At 48.9% G+C, this 9,769-nt stretch overlaps 1 protein-coding gene across 1 annotated transcript in view; it reads right to left on the reverse strand.

The window, feature by feature from the left end:
* Window positions 1-9,505, reverse strand: part of CdGAPr (GTPase-activating protein CdGAPr) — a 310,559-nt gene extending 301,054 nt beyond the window's left edge. The window contains exon 1 of the mRNA XM_065427287.2: window positions 9,331-9,505. The gene's annotated coding sequence lies outside the window, so the exon portion shown is untranslated. The remainder of the gene's footprint in view (window positions 1-9,330) is intronic.
* Window positions 9,506-9,769: the final 264 nt, after the last annotated feature.

Consider the following 9,769-nt stretch of genomic DNA (forward strand, 5'->3'; position numbering starts at 1 on the left):
CGTTCTCACTACGCAACCCGAACCGTTTCACTATTCCATCTCAAACCACGATGCGATATACCGCGACATTTGACCTTTCATCGGGCGTGGCCGCTTTCGCTTTCAAAGTCCTCCCTGCATCAACCGCAGCGCCCCCACTTCAGCCGCAATAGTTCCATCAGTACATTGCTACGCACGCACTATATACAGTATAATCATTAAACAAAGAAATTACAGCGCACGAGCACTTTGATACTTCACCGCCGCAAAACAGCAGAAGCGGCAAGGATTCGAACATGCGATTGCAGGTGTGAATACGGCAGGCAACCGGGCCTGCACCAAAATCGTCGAGCTGCAAAGTTTCTCGATCGATGTGAGACGGACGTCAGCACTACGACTACCACGTCCCCTCTTCTTCTCTCTCTGTCTCTCGTTAAGTTGTTTCGCCCCCCACCCACCCCTTTTACGATCACGTGGGCAGGGTTTCGGCACACACAGTCGCGGCCAACTTAGAGAGACGATGAAAGAAAGCGGAGCAAAGGCGGCAGCCACCGTTGCTGATGTTGCCGGGGAGACAGACTTGGGGACATTGGCTAGCGTCCAGGGGTGAACGACCAAGACGCCGACACTCGCCGACGAGTGAGAACGCCAGCGAAGAAACAAAAGAAAGAACAGGAAAAATTGAGCATAAATGTACGGGAAAACGGGGGGGGAAAGAGAGAGAGAGAGAAAATGAAAACGCTGCAAATGCGCATCGCTTGACGAAGAACACTTTCTGGGATCAGGCAGACCGCTTTCGTCTGGTGCGTCAACGTTGTACGCGCTGGTTCCGTGAGCTGGTATACGCACTGCTGAAAGCGGCGCCGGGATCTATAGGCTTCTTTCTTTCTTTCACATAGATGCACGCACACATAGCTAAGTCGACAAAATTTTGCGGCGCCCAGCGCGGCCGCATACGACGTTTCCTGCTGGCAGACTTGCCGTGAAACAGCGTGCGCCAAGAAACGTGTTTAGAAAGCTTCTGGGTTAATTCACAGCCGAAAGGTGCGGCTACACCCACGACGAGTCCTAATTAATATCCGTCCATACGATCTTAAATCATATTCATGAGAGGCACATACCGACTCCGCGGCTCCGAGCGCCGCTTCTATATATACAATTCTCTTCGCGTTAATCGAAGTGGACGCAAAGCACGGCTGCGCGGTCAAGCTTGCGGGCACAAATCGCGTAAGTCATGCGGCAAATGCGTGTACCAGACGCCTCGGTAGGCAATAGATAACGCCCGGGAGGGCGTTACTTATTGCGCTGCAGAGCCTTGAACTAACCTGCAACCGACGGCTCCTCGCTTGCAGCGGTGAAGGCTGGATCATTAATTAGCACACCGATGGAGAGAGAGGGGGGAGAAGCGGACAGGGAAAGTGCAAAGAGGTTAACCGGACTTCCATCAGGTCAGTATACTATTAATATAAACCAGCAGCTCTCGTTTGTCTGCTCTGCCTACGGAGATTAGTAAGCGACGGTGCCTGAATTTTCCTAGCAGGAAATCACCGTCACGACTCGGCCGCTCAGTAGGGACTTCCTTTCATCGTGTTCGCCGGATTCCTGTACAAGTACGTTCAGGCACGCGCAGGTTTCACGGCGCTCTGCCTGGCCTGCACTTTAAACAACTACGACACGCGTGAAATATAACGTATCCTGCGAAATAAACAATAAAACGACTAGTTACACACGTTGTAATACTTCCTAAGAAGTACCAATGACAGGAATTATTTAAGCTAAGGTACTGTACCGCACGAAGATATTGAAGAAACTATGGTTTCTTTTGGTACCCCCCTGCATGTGATAACTTCAGCCCATTTCGTGACGCTTAATTTATGAACTATGTATTATAAATAATGGATTGCTTTAACTTTGTAGTTCGAGCCAAATTTACAATAATGGTTGTGCAAGGTCCGTTAGCGTCCCCACAAACCCCTCTCTCCTCGTATAATTGTTCTCGCTTCAAGTCAGGCCTTTATTTGCTAGCAGCTTGTATGAGCATCATGCCTATGTCGTGTTTCTTAGTGTTAATTACTTCGTATACCCAAATATACACATTCGTCTCGGAGCCTACGGTAAAGGGTCAGAGTATTTCGTAAATAACTAGATAAATAAAACTACAACAAACAGTTCCAGTATCGAGATACAACCATACAGAGTACGTAACTCTGGCGCCTTTTCGGCGCCGAGATGCGCATCAATTTTAACGTCACCCATAAACCACGTAAGGGCGTTGTAAGGGTGATGTACTGTATAAGGGTATACGCTTTAATCAACAACAGCATGAGACGCACATCACACATCCCGGTCAGGATTATACAGCGTAGTTATCAAGCAACGTAACATGGACCAGCTGACGCCAGGCGGCGCGACGCCGAAGATACGTCGAAAATGCGCTCCATGTGGTTTGCGCTTCACACAAAAAACGATGTAACTACCTTCTTGCAGATTCTCGCTTCATAAAAAAACAGCAATGTTCTCTTTATTTAAGCGTCTTCAACGTTTCCTTCTTCTATTTTGTTGGCGGTGTGGCACCTCAATGGTTCCACTTCAAATTAAAAAAAAAAGTATTCAATCATGGTTTCATTCCTTTAATTAGAAACACTGAGAGATAAAAACGTGTTGCGGCAACAAGTGACAAAAAAAAAGCGTAACCGGATCCCATAGCCACTGCGGATTGTACAGTACAGAGATAATCACATGACTCACAATCAAACATGCACAAATCACCGATACACCAATCTCGCGCGCCCCGAAATTCTTGCTCCGTTGTTATCTGCAGTGTCTGCAGGGCCATGAAATACAATAAGTAAATGAAAAGCGAACAGGAAAACTCCAATAGGAGCAGCAAATCGGGAAGAATGCACTATAGAGGCAGAAAACATATTAGTTTGCTTGATTAGGGCTTCGACGTGTGGTGCAACCTTGGAAGCAATCAATTATATCGATGTCACACAAGCACTTTCGATCGCCACTTAGCTCGGTCCGGATACAGTCGATCGCGACCCGCGCATCGCGATCGTATGCTGACGCCTGCGTTACGATTTTTACATGCACACGAGAGAAATTTGCTAAGTGGTGTCGCTATAGTTGTCGTATGTGGCTTTGCAGCCACTTGGCGACCTGGTGCGCTAACCACACCTATCTCTAACCACATTGTTGGACCGTAATTACCACTTTCTCGGTGACAGATACAGAAACAATTTGACTAATATGTTAAATTTCAACCAATAATAAAAGTTAATAGGTGTAATTCTCGTATTACTTTTTTTCTTCCTTCGCTTACGCAATGATGGTTTCATATTTCTGTTATATGTTCATAAGTTGTATACCATCGTTGTTCTCTTTTGGTGTGTTGTTACTGTTTTGTTTCGTAATCCCTGTTTTATATTCTGCCAAATACGTTAATTTCTATTCTAGCCTTTTACAAGTGTTCACTTACCGGATGTTCGTGAAACTACTGTGCTGCCTGATGGCATTTATTCTGCATGGTACAGCTACCTGCAGTAATCCCTACTGGGACTGGCAGTATGTCCCAAATAACTAAACAGGTAACTATACGTATATAAATTCGGTTCTTACGGTGCCATCGCCCGGCTTTTAAAAATTAAATTATGGGGTTTTACGTGCCAAAACCACTTTCTGATTATGAGGCACGCTGTAGTGGAGGACTCCGGAAATTTTGACCACCTGGGGTTCTTTAACGTGCACTTAAATCTAAGTACACGGGTGTTTTCGCATTTCGCCCCCATCGAAATGCGGCCGCCGTGGCCGGGATTCGATCCCGCGACCTCATGCTCAGCAGCCTAACACCATGCCCGGCTTTTCATTAACGAGCTCGTTCGGCAAACCGCCGACCGACTATCCGGCAGCTCGTGCTCCTCGTATATACTCCGCAGCATTCCTTATCGGGGTGAGAGCACCGATCTCGGGACAGCGGAGGAGGATCGATGCTCGAGCCAAGCAAACAGAGACGATAGCGCTGGGCCGCTCCGCGTCCGTAACGACGTCTCCGATAGCAGCCGGGCGGGCTGCGCAGCCCAGTGTACTACACGTGGCGCACGTGATGCGCCTGTCTCATCGGACCCGGACGGAAGCGTCCCCCGACGACGTCTCCTGTTCACTTCCCCCCACGAGGCTGAATCAGGGCGGCCCGTCGGCTCTTCCGCTGTCGCACCTCGGCAGCCGTTCCTCTCCCCGTCGAGCGCGACAGACGACGATGAAATAAATCTGTTCCACGAATACGACGGACTCACCCGATCGAGGTGAGAAGCGCGTACGAGCCGTCTAATTACGCACAAGCCACCCGACAATAATTGAAGTGCGCGAAAGCTTCTAGGATATTGGTCCGTGTATCCGATTGTCAAAACTACGAATGAGCCTATTAAACCGAGAAACACGCCCATGCACAAACTTGACATTATACAGCGATTCAGACGCGAACTGAATTGTCAAATGACAGGCATCTCCATCTCTCTCAATTAACATCACCCGTTTAGTGCGACGACAAGCGGGCTCCTTATCCTTACTAGATTCTGGCAATCTCGGCCGCTGCGATCTACGATAACTCTATACAGTCATAACTCTACCGTGTTTTGTTTGGTTGCTGTTGTTCTTTATTTCAAAGATTGAAATGCACCACTTCAGAAGTAAAATAATGGAGATAGTCGACTGGTCATTTCAACGCGCTCTGGAAGTGCCGAGGAATCCGTGGAAGGCGGCTTTAAAAGTGAATCTCTGGCTTCGTTATATAGTCACTGGCTTAACTGCTGTCTTAAACAACGCCTGTACGAAGCGACTAGTCGAAAGTGGACATTATTACAGTTACAGCTATGAGGAGAACTACAGCAAACAAAGAAAGAAAACAATTGGTGGCTATGACCACCACCCCATTTCAAAGAGGCCGCTCCTAACATCCATCCATCTGTGACATTTCCACCACCGTCTTCTTCAACCCCCTGTACTGCTCGAAATATACACAAATAGACAAATGCAACGACTGCGGCGGAAGCGGGGGAGCCCTGCCGGCGACAGCGGGGCGTAGCGTCGGGATGGAGAGGGAACGGGCGCCCTGATCGTGTCCTATATTACTCAATTAAGGAATTAAAAGACCGCCCCGTTGTCGCTGCCGGGCCCGGAAGTCTTCAGACCGAAGACGCCCCGGAAATGGCTTAGCCTGCATGCGCAGAAGACGAACGGACACTACCGCCTGCTGCGTAGAACGGCATCTTCGATGCATATTGAATACAGCAACATTTATTACTCAGATCATATTCTCGGGTATCGTGCTCTCAGTTTTGGCTACAGACGGTGTCCGTTTCGTGCGCGGGATATACAAGAAATTGTTCGAAACAGGCTTTCTCCACACGGTAGCTTCCGCGGTAGGATCCAAACAACATACCACAAACGTTTCTCAGTACTGCCTGCCGCTAAAGCGATTCTGGGTAGTTTTGTTAACCTTCATTTGCTTTCTTGCCCATTCAGTTCGCATCGCTGTACCATTATGCGCATCAGAGCGCTGTCTTGTCCAAGTAACCAAACAGGAAAACGAAGAAAGTCTAAGAGATAGCGTCGTTCCACAAAGAACATGCCACATCCATTTCTCAGTACCGCCCCCGTCGTCTCGAATCCCTAACTCGACTTCATCTCCGGTTTGCCTCTCCCATACTTTGATTTGCTTCGTCGCAAATTTAGTTATTAACAATGCCAACTCGATTGCGCGTCCAGATCAGGAAGCACGTGACTCCGCGCATGCCCTTCACTGTGTTGCCCAATTCAGTACGCTGTGACATTACAATCGCCTTAATGCGCATTTCGCTGCTATTCACTGGCTCTCAACACCACCGGAGAAATGTCAAATGTCTCGCTACAGCGAACCTCGTTACATCAACAAAAAGACACGAGCACGCCGGCACTGGTAAGCACGAGGTCCCGAAATCAAATCCCGGCCGCGGGGACCGCATTTCGATGGGGACGAAATGCAAGAACGACCGCGTGCCATGCATTGGGTGCACGTTAAAGAGCCCCAAGTGGTCAAAAATTAACCCGGAGTCCCTCACTACGGCGTTCCTCGTAATCAGATCGTGGTTGTGGCACATAAAATCCCAGAATTGAATTAATTTAACAAGCACGCGTACATCTTAATGAACGATCGACATGTGCTACAAGCGCACCCCCGCATGCGTTCAGGCTTTCAGATGGTGCAATTTCGCGTTTGCGAATCTTCTAGTACGGCAAATATCAGCCGTCGTCCCCTTCGCGCGCGGGATTTTTCGATGTTCGGAGCGCTGAACTTCTCTGCAAAATCGCACACGCGGCGTGTACGGGGAACCAATACAGACGCGGATCGTCAGAGACGTCACGCCACGGTAATCCGCCTGCTTTTTTTTTTTTTTTTTTGCAGAGAAACGAGTTTGAACACGACAAACGTTTCACGAAAACTGTTTCTAGTTTGTTTCACTGATTTTACTGAAGCGGGATGAAACGCTAAGGGTAAATTCTACTAGGTACTATCGCAACCGCCGTAATTCATGCTTGTACGCCAAGTTCGCATGTACTACAAATAACGCAGTGGAAGAACCCTGCATGTGAAACAGGCTGTTGCCATGGTTACTTTCAAAAGAACGACAACTCAAGTCTCATATAACACCAATCGTGTTATTGTTGGGATTTAGTAATGCTGGAAGCTGCAACGCAAATGCAGTTTCGTTTGGTTCTGCACGCAAGCACAAAGTGCTCAGGTAAGTGCGACGTTCAGTGATCTGCACTGTTCATGTCCCGTAGTTTCGTACAATTACTAGAGGGAACTGTAGCGCTAGTGTCGACGGGAGCTGCTAGCCGCGCGGTTCAGCCAACTGGGACTCATCATAGAGTTGGAATTAGAGTGTACTAGATTACTGCCCTAACCTAGTACGCTCTAGTTGGAATGATGGCTAGTACATAGATTTGCCCAAACTTGTTCCTTCTAGCTTTGAACGGCTTCGTGACTTGGCAAACTGATCAGTTTCAAGAAATTACTGCGGTATAAATAATTCATAAACATTACTAAAATTGTCCGACGGCAAGATGCGAACTTCGGACCTCTAGCAGAGAAGCTCGATATTGAGACCATTACGCCACGGACGCATGGACAAGTACAATCACTGCAATTAGTAGCGATTACACGTAGTAGCATGTTCTACTGCCTTCAGCATTAACAAAAATAAAAGTACAGATTGCTTTCAAATTTAGGTCATTCAAGGCAGCTAAAGCGTAACAAACGAAGCACCAAGCCCCAAGTTCAGACAAATCCATGTATTAACCATCATTCCTAGGGTAGCAGAAAGACCGCAGCGCCAGAGCTCCCTTTAGTAATTATTGTAAGAAACTGTATGGTATCGTGTAACACGATGCGAGGAACGTTAAGTGACAGACACGGGGAAGGCCGAGAATTCGCGGCGTCAAAGTGTTCGGAAGTGCAGGAACGCCGATACACAGCAACATTTTATTACGTCTGCACTCGATGCAGCGCCATGTGGCACCGCCGTCAGTGAACAAGCCGAAACGGTACCTCGAACATGCGCTGAAAGCCAAGTGGCACCCGTACAACGTAGCGCAATTGTTCCTGCTTTTCCTCGCCTCCAGTGAGAAGAGACAAGTACCGAATCTCGGTCGGCACAAGTGACAGGCCACCTGTCAGCGTCTGTGACACAATGGTGGATCAAGTAACCTTCAATGAAGTGTCATTGAACCCTCTACATAGCGTCGAAACCAGTGGCGGAGCAACAGGGGGGGCCGGGGGGCCGTGGGCCCCGGGTGCCAGGGGCCAGTGGGAGGGGGGGGAGGTCATGTACGTCTGAAGACACCCCTCTTTCCGCCGACTACACCCAGGGGAGGGGGGGGTAGGTGACAGAAGACCTATGGGCCCCGGGTGCCAGACGGCCTAGCTACGCCACTGGTCGAAACACCTACACATGTTGATGGATTAAAGAAAATTAAATAATAAGGAAATGGGGGCATGTTTGACTTTAGTTACGGGAGATCTCCGGATGAGCTGTTCCCGTCAGTTTCAATTTGACTGCAAGCGTCTACACAAACGTGAAAGCGAGAACAAACGTGACACACTGCATCTGTGGGTACCATGCGCGGGTATACTGCGTTTTGCATCAACTGTGGACTCATTTTGCTTGTAAGTGCATGCGCAAATCAGGCAACAAAGAAAACAAAATCAGCGAAAGCGCAGCGGTAGGGAAACGTCCGCCAATATGCACGCCGCACTTCGCGCGAAGCTTAGCTCTCAGTCGACCAGATAGCCTATCCCGGCTTATTGTCATGCGTGGTATACTTGCGAACTGAAAGCAGGCGTCACAATCTCCTCAAAACGGCCTTCAGTTATTATCATCCAGCGACGCCGTCATCCACTGACATCTCATCACAGGCGTATGTCCCACTTGTGGCGGAAACGAGTTCCGGACGACAATACGTTGCACAGCCAGCCGTGGCGCCGCTGGCAAAAAAAGCGTGCTAGAGGCTCCTCGACAAACTGTGAAGATGCCCTCGGTTTAAACATTTCACGCTAAAATCTGCCGTCGCCACTAATTACGAGCGAGATGAGCGGATCAGCTTTGTGCCAGCGGTATCGCGTGAGCGCAATGCTGAGGCAAAAGGAAAGAATCGCCGCAGAGCTCTACATTACCGACGGATCCCGAGTCAACATCTCCGGCTCACCACGCCTAGCAGCGATCGCGAATTTGTAATCACTGAACAAGATAATGTACAGTTCGGCTATCATGCGCCGTTCATGATCGCGGGACAGTAGAAATGCATTGTGATAAGTGACCCGTGACACCGATTCTTTCGACTCATCTTTTACTGATCGAGGCAAATGAACGTCGCTGCGTGAAGCAGCAGCGTGACCCCGTCAAAACAAGTTACTGCAGCGATAAAAAGTTTTAAAAGGGTCAAATTAATAAGTGAAGGAGTCCGATGTTTGCCTGAAGCAGGGCAACGAACACGGAAAGTTGAACGCGAGCGCACGCGGTTATCCCATGTTTGAAAATAGTGCGCGCACTCCGTCCAGTACGGCTCGCCAAGTAGCCCGTCGATATCCACAATTAATCACTATAAGGTTCGAGTAAGGTGCCCAACTGGTCGCACTGTGCTACAAGTCGTGCGCAGAAGCAGAACTATCTGCACGAACGTGAACGTGCTTTTGATCTATATTCAGTGCTGTGCAATAATGGGTCAGGTTAGCAGATCAATGACCACGATGTTTTCAAACCCGAAAAAAGTACGCCTGGAAATACTTTTTTTTTCTCAGAGAGAACGACTTACCGAGTCACTCCGTTCTCTTCTGCTCCATGCCTCCGGCGCAATCCACAACGTGTTTCACAAGAAACGGCACTCACACAACTCAAAAGTAGGTCTAACGAACTCGGCCGCGTACTCCGCGCTGCCAACTAACCAACCTGCCTCGCTCCGCGGGTCGGCCGCCATGACAGACACTGCAGCGCCGCCCCGCCCTGGCGTCGGCAGCTGCATATGCGACGAGCGCTTCGATTGGTCAAAGTGGCCAGCCGCGCGCCTTTCAAAATCTTGCAAAAAGCAGGGTCGCTAATACTTTGTTCACAAGTTTTCACTGCGTTGCGTTTCCGATACCAAGCCTGTAAGTTTGTTAATGCAACTATTTCGGTGCAGATACCAGGAACAGCGCTCTCTACAAAGACAGACACTCCTGATCTGTAGATGAGGCTCCTGTGAACACCTGAACCAA

The sequence above is a fragment of the Dermacentor albipictus genome, chromosome 4 (assembly GCF_038994185.2).
Source record: "Dermacentor albipictus isolate Rhodes 1998 colony chromosome 4, USDA_Dalb.pri_finalv2, whole genome shotgun sequence".
Classification (NCBI taxonomy): Eukaryota; Metazoa; Arthropoda; class Arachnida; order Ixodida; family Ixodidae; genus Dermacentor; species Dermacentor albipictus.